Source organism: Eriocheir sinensis, chromosome 32, assembly GCF_024679095.1.
Source record: "Eriocheir sinensis breed Jianghai 21 chromosome 32, ASM2467909v1, whole genome shotgun sequence".
NCBI lineage: Eukaryota > Metazoa > Arthropoda > Malacostraca > Decapoda > Varunidae > Eriocheir > Eriocheir sinensis.
The window spans coordinates 11,176,121-11,184,299 of NC_066540.1; the positions used below are offsets into that span (position 1 = coordinate 11,176,121).

Here is an 8,179-nt window from a genome sequence, read left to right on the forward strand (position 1 = left end):
TCCTTCCCATGCTGCCCCCCTCTCTGCCGCTCTTACTCCTTCCCATAATTCGCTGCCTCCCTCAAGCCCTTAAACGCTCCCCGCGCCCCCTCCTCAGCCGTTCCCTCCCTTATCCTTCTCTCTCTTAGCCCCTACGAGAGTGTCAGCGTGTTATCTCCTCAAGGGCAAACTCGACACTCCTCTTCCTCCTCCTTCTTCACCGGTAAGTCTTTAAGCACTCGCTCCCACTCACTCCCACTCACTCCCACTCTCTCTCTCTCTCTCTCTCTCTCTCTCTCTCTCTCTCTCTCTCTCTCTCTCTCTCTCTCTCTCTCTCTCTCTCTCTCTCTCTCTCTCTCTCTCTCTCTCTCTCTCTCTCTCTCATCATGCAGGGAAGACGAAACTAGAACAACAACAACACACACAACATGCACCAAACAAGAGGAATATTGCGGCCAGACGAAGACTAACTTGGTTACTTCGAAGTTGGGTTTTCCTCTTCGAATCTGAGGTGCCCGTCCGACCGACCGACCCGACCTTTCCTTCCTTCGCTGAGGCCGCGTTTCTTCCTCGGTGATGAGAAGACAGACACACTGACACACACACACACACACACACACACACACACACACACACACACACACACACACGAAGTTGAAAGTGAGTTGAGCCTTGAGGGGACCGTCCAACTTTAGCTGTGGAGGATCGGAAAGAGAAATATTTAGGCGATACGAGAGTGAGATACAGAATTGAAAAAACAAACACTTAGACGATACGAGAGAAACAGAAAATGAAAGAAAGAAAAGAGTGACTGATATAAATATGTTAGAGTATGTATGGTATGGAGATGAGTATAACAACTGTATGTAGAAGATTGTTAAGACTGGAAAGACATTTAGACGATACAAGAGAAATAGAAAATGAAAGAAAGAAAAGAATGACTGATATGTGAGAATAAGTGTGGCATGGAGATGAGTATAATTAACAACTGTATGTAAAAGATTGTTAAGACTAGAAAGACACAGATTTAGACGATACGAGAAAGAAATACAGAATAAATGAAAGAAAAGAAGAATGAATGATATCTTAGAATATGTGTGATTAGTAAATGCTGACTGTATTTAAGAGGCTGGAGAGGCAATACAGAAAGACAGAGAAATGAAAATGATTATGAATGAATATGCTAACAATTTATGCCAAAATATGAAACCGAAGAGGCCAAGACAACAAGGGAGAGAAAAATACACAAAAAAAAAAAAAAAAAAAAAAACCGGAGAAAAAAAGAATAGAAAAGAATGGTGTCCTAAATTAAGTCAAAATGTGTATATGTGTATGTAGATTTTCTGTGTAATGGTGTATGGTATGTATTAATTCGTCTATGTGTTTGAATATGTATACGTATATTTGTGTATTTATGTGGGGGATGTTTAATGTTGTGTTTACTATTTCTTCCGTCCGCTCTCAGACTCAGACTTGTTAATAAATCTCATATGCTTCCTCTCTCTCTCTCTCTCTCTCTCTCTCTCTCTCTCTCTCTCTCTCTCTCTCTCTCTCTCTCTCTCTCTCTCTCTCTCTCTCTCTCTCTCTCTCTCTCTCTCTCTCTCTCTCTCTCTCTCTCTCTCTCTCTCTCTCTCTCTCTCTCTCTCTCTCTCTCTCTCTCTCTTTTTCTCTCGTCATAACGCTTTTAATTAACCTTCAGAACACCTACTGAATATTTGCTAATCTTTTCCTATCTCTCTCTCTCTCTCTCTCTCTCTCTCTCTCTCTCTCTCTCTCTCTCTCTCTCTCTCTCCGTTGCTATCTCCCGCGCGGCCCGAGTCTCTCCACCACTCATCCTCTCCCTAATACTCCGCCACATTCCTCCCTCACTTTACCAGCCTCCTGACACCACGCTCTTCTCTCCCCTTGACATCCCTCCCTTCTTCGCCCTATCCTCCTCCTCCTCCTCCTCCTCCTCCCGCGCCCCTAGTCCTAAGTCCTTACGACTCTATCATCTTTTGCATGTCTGTGTATACAATCTGGCTCACTGCCGCGCCCCCTTCTCTATCCTTCTTCTCTTTATCTGCCTCTCCTCCCCCTCCTCCTCTTCCTCCTCCTCCTCCTCCTCCCCCCCCGCCTTACTTAGCCAGTCCTCTCACAGTGCTATCGGCCCCGCGGCTCCGGCCATCCATCAGGGCGTACAAGGGAGGTCACTGATGAAGTAATATGTATGCAATTGGCAATAAATCCAGCGAGTGTTTGCGATAATATATGAAAGGAAGGGGCGACGCTAAAACGCTATAAGATGATGTGGCCTTCGTAATCTCGGCGTCGTCGGGAGAGGTACAGATGCTACCAGATAGGCAGGGTGGTCCCCCTCCGCCTTCTCTTCCCCCGCCCTCCCTCCCTCGCGCCTTTGAAATATTATTTGCTCATTGTGTGCAGCCAGAGAATATTATTGAAGGCCGCCTCCAGAGCCATCGCTCGGCCCCTTGCCCCGCCTCGCTCAGGCCCCACCACTGGGGGCGTCGTGGCCCGCGGGGCTGGGGCCGCCGCGGTACTAGCGGCCTCAGAAAAGCCAAGGAGGACCCCAAGTGACTTTACTTTGAAGTCTTAAACACTCACGGCCAGTCTTTTGCACGGCCCGAGTGTGTGCCGAGGAACGATCGGGAGTGGAACGGACGAAACATTGTGGGCGCGGCCCATTATGATTGTGTCAACCCCCCATAACAAGAGGAGATTGCCTCGTCAGTCTCGGCCGCTGATTGGTGGAGGTTCTGGGTGACGCCCCTGGGCGGAGCCAACCACAAGATTAAGCTGGTGACCGCAAGAAGGTTTGCCGCCCGTCGGGGGAAGTGGAAGTGGCGGGCCGAGGCGCCCCTCTCGACCACCTACGACGCCGGCTTCTTCACCTGACACGGAGCGAGTAATTTTACAGCCGAGTCATTGTTCACTTTAGATCTGGCGATGTTTTGAACCCACTGGCCGCTCCTGAACAAGTCTGGTCCGCCACTTGCCGTTCCCTCCGACGGCGGCCGCAGAAAAAAAGAGGAGGAGTCGGAGAGTAAATGTACTGATTAAACAACTCATTCCCGCAACTATGATTAGAAGTTATCAGGGAGACGAGGCAGGCAGGCCACCGGAGCGGGAAGGGGCCGCGGGAAACGAGCCGCGCGCAAGAACAAGATTACGTTGTCCCGCCGAATAAACCAACACGGCGGTGACGGCGGCGGGCGAGGCCGGCGGCGGCGAGCCTGGAGGCGGAGGTGGAAAAATACCACACAAAATTATGCGTCCCCGGCAGAGGATAAAGTAAAGTCGTCGGTGGCGAGGGGGGAGGAAGGGGTCGCGGAGCCATTAATGAGGGGATGATGGAAGAGGATGATTCCTGAGGGCTGAGTCAACTTCATCAGGGCCGTGGCGGGCGGTCCCTCTGCCGCCCGTCGGGCCTGGGAGGCGGCTGGGCAGGGACAAAGAAAAAAGTAAAAAGGAGCTTCACTGGGCCCTGCATGGCTTCACAGCGCATACATCCTGAGGGCGATGTGGTGCTGATTCGGGGGAGGAGACGGCCAGATTGAATTAGCTGGAGGATTAAAAAAAAGGGGAAGCTTCTGCCCCTCCTATTCACCTTGTACCCTCCCTTCCTCCCCCCCCCCCTTCCTCCGCCTTGCTCGGGTCTGCTAATCGTTAGAACATAAAAAGTCAAGTAAATAAGTGAAGGTGTTGCGCCCCTGACCCCGCCTCCCGCCGGTCTGACTCCGCTTCCCCCGCCGCGCTGTCACTCAGGCTTCACGCCCCCTCGCCCTCCCTCCCGCCGCCCTGCCTCGCCTCGCCGCTCGCCTCAAATACCCGAGCTCCTCCCGCCCCAGTCAGGAGGTACAAACATTTCTAAGATTGTGTCCCCGAGCCCGTGCTGCAGGCCGTGCTCGCCGGGGACGTCGGGGCGGCGCGAGGTAGGCGGGTCGCGGCGACGCCTCCAGGACACGGGCAGCCGCTGGGGACCATCGGCAACTCGGCGACTCCCTCCCCCAACTGTCATGGCGGCGCTCACAGCTTCATCAACCGAGTTCTCTCTCGCGCGCGATTTCCTTAAGCAAGAAGCCCTTTTGTAACCCAGTGGCCGGGGCCCCCCTGGTGCTGGCGTGTGGCGGCGTGCCTCGGAGTGAGTGTCACTGAGGGTCGCGAGAGTGCCGGGCAGCGGGCGGCGGTGAGCGTGGTGGCTCGAGGCTTAGCTCCAAAGATTACTGGCCGGGAAGCGGAGCGGCGGCGGCGGCGACGGCGCTGAGTGGTGGTAGCGGCGGGCTGAGGCTCGTGGCCGCGTGTGGCTGTGCTGAGGCGTCGCTTAATGGAGATTATTGGTGTGGGTGTGAATATATAAGTGTGTCATCAGCGTGGTCATTCACGTCCCTAACACTTGGCGACGGCCACGCCCCCCCACCACCTACCACCACCATCACCACCATCAGCAGCATCAGCAGCGGCGGCAACGCCTCGGGACTTAAGGTAACTCGCTGCTGCTGCTGCCTCGCCAAAGATAACGGAGGGGCAAAGTCTCGCGATCACGGAAAAGGGCGGTGAAATCCCGCCGACCCGTGAGCGAGGGTGGCGGCGGCGGCGACGGCAGCGGCAGCGGCCGGCCGTCTAATCAGCTGGCTGACGGAGGGATTGGTTGCGTACACTGGTGCCAGGCTGGCTGGCTGAATGGCTGGCTGAATGGCTGGCTGGCTGACTAGCGATGCAATGCCTTTAGTGGGTGGGTAGGTCACGTGCATCGTGCTACTATCATTTTCGGTGAGTGTAACATACACATTCACTAACTCACTCACTTACTCACTCCTTCACTCTCACTCGTTAAGTCAGGCATCCACTCACTCACTCACTCACCCACTCAGCCGCCCTCTCATTCCCGTTGCCTTATTCATCTGCTTTCACTTACTTGACGTTAACAAGACAACAAGCGGCGAGCACCCGACACCCGGCCCTCCCCCTAGCACACACGCACACACACACACACCCCTCCACTGATCTCACGCTTATTACGCACACGAGACATTACCCCACGTGCACACACACACACACACACAAACACACACACACACACACACACACACACACACACACACACACACACACACACACACACGCACAAAGGGGAAGAAGAGGGCTGTTCTGGTTTAAACAAGGAAAACTAACCACAGAAGGGGGAGGTCGGTCATGTTATTGGTTAGGATTGGAGGAGGAGGAGGAGGAGGAGGAGGAGGAGGAGGAGGAGGAGGGAGAGGAAGTGGTGGTGGAAGTGGTTGGTTAAGAAGGAAAAAACGGAAGGGAAAAAACAACTCGGCGGAGGGAATAATTCACTCAGAGGTTAAAGAAGTGAATAAGGGAAGGAAAAGAAGGGAGGGAAAGAAAAGGAAGTAGGTGAATGAGCGAAGGGAACAGTGGACTGAGGCAACGAGGAAGTTTACAAGAAAGAGGAACATAGAGAAACCAAAGGAAGAGAGAAGAGTAGGAATAGGAAAAAAGAATAAATAATACGATTTGAAGAAGAGATGAAGAAAATGAAGAGAAAACGGAGTAAACAAAAATACACTTGGTTAAACAGAAAACTAGAAATAAAGATCCTAACGCCCCTCCCCCCCTCAAAAAAAAAAACACAAATAATCAATCAATAAAGAAAGAAGAAATAAAGAACAGAGAACATTAAGGACAAAAGTCATCTAATGATTAAAAAATGGAAGGTAAAATATAATACCGTAAACTTATAACGGAAATAACGAAAACAAAATAGTGGAGTTGAAATCCTTAAAAAAAAAATAGGCGTAATAAACCAATTGCTGTTTTTTTCTCAAGGTGGTCATACGTGAGAGAGGAAGAGGAGGAGGAGGAGGAGGAGGAGGAAGACACGTGCGAGGTGGTCATCCCCGCGGCTTGTCCTCATTAATTATCCCGTTGACGGCTTGAGAATTCATTTTTTTTTCTGTCGCTCCGTCTTCCTTTCTCTCCGCCGGATTGGATATGTAAAGTGTAAGATAAGCCGCCTCGATACAAGTCTATCTACCTCTCGATCTATCTGCTCCAGCCTATCTAACGATCTATCTATCCGCTGCTTACTTATACTTGTCTACCTGCTTATTCATCATGTCGGGTAACTACCTAACTACCCACCTATACCTGCCTATCTACCTATCTACCTTTCAATAAGTCTATCTATCTATTTACCTCCCTGGCTACCTACCTATCTACTTACCTATTTACATTTCTACCCACCTACCCACACACACACACACACACACACAAACACACACACTATAAATCGCTTCACTCCCGATATGCCAAAAAAACTTTCAAGCGTATGTTTATACAAAAAAGAACATTCACTAATTCTCTTCGAGGCACGACAAAAACGCGATGATAAGAAACCACCTGAAGGCCGGACGTGCAACAACAACAACAACAACAACAATCCCCGGCGCCGTGTTTCCTGCTGTCAAAAAGAGATACGATAAAAGTGACGCAAGAAAAACCGCCGAGAACGTCCACGCGTCTTCGAAAACAATGCAATAATGAACGTCCGTCCGGTGGTGGCGTGCGTGTGACTCGACTTCCTTCTTGGCGGTGAGACATTGTGATACTGTCGAAGAAAACGGAGGTCAGCTGCACGATTGCTTATGAAGGCCACTGTCAATGCAACGTCCCTTCGATATACTTTTTACTCATTCTTCGATATCTAAATGACAAGGACGAGAATGCATACGAAGAAAGGAAGGTAGGACGGAATTACTGTTCTCCTTGGTTACACTTCTTATTCTTCGATATATAAAAGACAAGGACGAGAATATAAACGAGGAAAATATTGTAGGAAGAAAGAATTACAAGGATCCACTGTCATCGCTGCGTCCCTTGGTTACACTTCTTACTTATTCTTCGATATATAAATTACAAGGACGAGAATATAAACAAAGAAAAGAAGGAAGGACGGAATTACAAGGATCCACTGTCAATGTTGCATCCTTTGGTTACGCTTTTTAGACAGTCTTCGATATATAAAAGACACGGACGAGAATATAAATGAAGAAAAGAAGAAAGAACGGACGGAATTACACGGCCACTGTAAATGTTGTATCTAGCAACACTTTTTAGTTAAAAATTTATCTACATTTAAAAGACAAAGACGAGTAAAAAACGAAGGAAGGAAGGAAGGAAGGACGAAGGGAATTACACGGTCACTGTAAATATTGTTTTTAGTCAAGACATTCTTCGATACTGACAAGGACGAGGAAAAAAAAAGCGAAGGAAGGATGAGAGAAAGGACGAAGGGAATTACACATCACGCCATCTTACACTAAACAAGAGAAAGAAAAAAAAAACCCTCTTATTATATTTATTAACTGAGGAGGGACAAAAAAATACCAAACACTTGTACGCAGATTTTTTTCCTTTATAATTATCTATCTGCTTTTCTTTATATTTTTTACGTCGTGTTTTCCTTTGTTTTGATTCTTGTTTTCCTCTGTTTTCTTTTGTCTCTGCTCTTCGATGTTTCTGTTTCTTATTGTTTCTGCTTATTGTAATTTTTTTTCTTTATTGGTTTCTTTGTTCCTTGGTTGTCGTAAGTATTTTTTTTTTATTCTGTCCATCCTGGTTTCTCTTTTTTTTGGTTTTGTTTTCTTAAGTCTTGGTTTCTCGGTTTCTTGATGTTTCCGTTTCTTGTTTTCTAATCTTTCTTGTTATCTGCTGTTTTTTTTGGTCTCTCTGTTTTGAATGTTTTTTTTTTTTAATCTCTCGGTTATTTATTTTCTCTGTTTTTTTGGTTTGTTTCTTTATCTATTTGTCCTTTTTATTTGTTTTTCCAACTTGTCTTGATGTTTCCGTTTCTTGTTTTCTAATCTTTCTTGTTATCTGCTATTTTTTGGTCTCATTCTTTTCTTTGTTATTTATTTTCTCTGTCTTTTGGTTTGTTTCTTTATTTATTTGTCCTTTTATTTGGTTTCCCAGCCCGTCTTAGTTTCTCTGTTTATTTTTTATGATCCTCGGTTCTGTGATTTTTCTTAATTTTTTGGCTTTTCCGCGTTTTTTTTTTTTTACAACAAAGGAGGCAGCTCAAGGGCACACACAAAAAAAGAAAACAATAATAAAAAAAAGCCCGCTACTCGCTGCTCCTAAAAAAGATACAAAAGAGGTTGCTCGTGTTGCCATGGCCTCAGGTTCTTCAGCAGGGAAT

General features: G+C 47.7%; 1 protein-coding gene across 2 annotated transcripts in view; it reads left to right on the forward strand.

Annotated features, from left to right (window-relative positions):
* Positions 1 to 2,374: 2,374 nt before the first annotated feature.
* Positions 2,375 to 8,179, forward strand: part of LOC127006137 (T-box protein H15-like) — an 80,085-nt gene continuing 74,280 nt past the window's right edge. The window contains exon 1 of one of the 2 annotated variants that reach the window (XM_050875667.1): positions 2,375 to 4,120. The gene's annotated coding sequence lies outside the window, so the exon portion shown is untranslated. The remainder of the gene's footprint in view (positions 4,121 to 8,179) is intronic. The other variant, XM_050875668.1, reaches the window with a different exon arrangement.